The sequence below is a fragment of the Mustela nigripes genome, chromosome 2, assembly GCF_022355385.1.
Source record: "Mustela nigripes isolate SB6536 chromosome 2, MUSNIG.SB6536, whole genome shotgun sequence".
In the NCBI taxonomy this organism is placed as follows: domain Eukaryota; kingdom Metazoa; phylum Chordata; class Mammalia; order Carnivora; family Mustelidae; genus Mustela; species Mustela nigripes.
This window is the reverse complement of record NC_081558.1, coordinates 349,336-351,490: the sequence shown is the minus strand read 5'-3', so window position 1 is coordinate 351,490 and position 2,155 is coordinate 349,336.

Sequence of the window (2,155 nt, the reverse complement as noted above, 5' to 3'; positions counted from 1 at the left end):
GCCCAGAGCAGGCTCCTCCATGGACGGGAAGGGGTTTGCGGACCCCGGGAGCTGGGGGGTGGCCGCTGACGGGGTCGGCACTTCTAGTCATTCCTCTGGCTGTTTGTTCACATATGTCCTCCGGGAACTTAAAATCCGCGTGTCGAACCGCGTGCATCAGGCCACGGCACAGAGGCCGGCTGAAGCGCCCCGAGTCCACGAGACCTGCCTCTGGCACCAGGGTACATCCTGGCAGGACGGGCCTGTAGCTGCTCGTGCCTCCTGGAGGACGAGGGCAGCCGCTCGCCATGGGTCGTGCGCAGACCGCACGCCCGGCCCGGGGCCGCGGGTACCTCCCGAGCTGTGAATGACCCGGTGTCCCGGAGACCCGTCACCCTTGTGCTTTCTGGCCACACAACCCCTTTTCCCCGGGTCCAAAACCGGCCCCAGAGCCTTTCGTGTCCCCTTCACCTCGATACGCCTGAACCCAAGCCTGGGTTCGGCTGGCTGACAGTTCAACCCAGGGCTGCGTGGAGGCTGGCGATGGACATCCCGGAGGTCAGCCTGAGGGGTCAGCCCGAGGGGACCACAGCAGCTGTTTTGAAGGCCTTGAAGGCTGTTGCCCGGAGCGGGTTTTAAACTTTGCATTTTGTAGCTTTAGTCTGTTTTCTCCCTCGTGCCCACTGGTAACCTGAAACTTCGTGGAGGATCCTGAAATTCTTCCCGAAACATGATTTTTTAAAGGAAAATGTGGCAAAACACACGAAACATAGAATGTATCCCTTTAACCGCTCCCTAAGGGCCCGGCCCGCAGGAGCCAAGCACACTCACTTTGGGGCAGCGCCCCTCCCGCCCGTCTCCAGAACCTTCCACCTCCCCAAACCAAGGCTCTGGAAAACATCGTCTTCAACGTGGTTTCTGACAGCGGCATTTCCTCCCTGTCCACCCGCCACGAGGGAGCCCCGGGCCGTGGCGGCCATGGGCCCTCATCTCGCTGGCCCTGCCCCTCCTGCCCCGGGGCTGCGCACGCTCGACACCGACTCGGCTTCTCGATGTGCGCGCACGACTCGCGGGGCCACGGGCCGCGGCCAGCCCTAAGCCCAGGTGCTGGTCAGCACACGCCTGCTTCTGGCTCTCCCGGCCCCATATTCCCCAGCCTCCCCAGCATAGACGGGCCAGGCCCTGCCACCAGTCTGATCCTCTGGCCCGCGGCCCCTCCCTTCAACCAGCCTGTTAGCCAAGAGCCTTCCTATCTGAACAGCAAAGGCCCCAAACAACAAGAAGAAATGCCCAGGAGGGCCGAGGTGACAATCTTTCTTTTCCAAAACCCAATGTCCTTATTTTATTTTATTTTATTTTTAAAGAAGCGACATTTTGCCTCCCACCCCAGGCTTCTCTGTCCAGCCAACAGGGTTTAAATTCCCAGACGTTCTTCTGATGGAAAAGTCTAGAATCAGGAGGGCAGGTGCAGGCCCCCTAAGTCAGCTTCTGTGCCCTGCCTTGTTTTCTCGGCAACTTCCTTTTCGCTGAAGATAAAATAGGTCCCGACAATAAAAACGAACCTACTGAGATGGCGTGTTTATCTCCAAAGGCCTCTGGCCTCCGGAATGTTCTTGTGTCATTTCCAGATATTGTGTGGGGTTCCGGCAGAGCGCATGGACAGAGCTGGGACGTGCCCGCGCCACGGGGCCACGGGGCCAGAGACATGGTGTCTTAAAAAGCCTGTGTTTCTCCAACAATCCGGAAACCTCGTGGTTATTTCTTCTTGTGACACATGTCTCTGGAACCTTCCGTGGGGGTTGAAATACGGGGACCTCCCACCCGGACCCCCAACTGCCCTGACAAGGACACACACTTGCTTACCACGCTCCGCTCTGCGCTCTGCGGGTGATAATTTCTTATCAAGGACTCACACTGGGCGTAGAAGGGCACCAGAAGGAGGGTTGGGGCCCTTTTGATTGCTTTTTTGTTAATGATTCTCTTTGCTTCTCCGCAGGGAGCACAGAGAGGCTGGAGGGAGCCTGGGTGGGCCCTGGAGGGCCCGTGGGAGGGGAAGGCCCACATGCCTGGCATTCCTCCTCTCCTTCCCACATTGTTTGTTTGTTTGTTTTAAATTAGGGCCGCCAGGAATTCCATTTCCTTTCAGATTCTGCTGGGACTTTGTAACCCTCGAAGA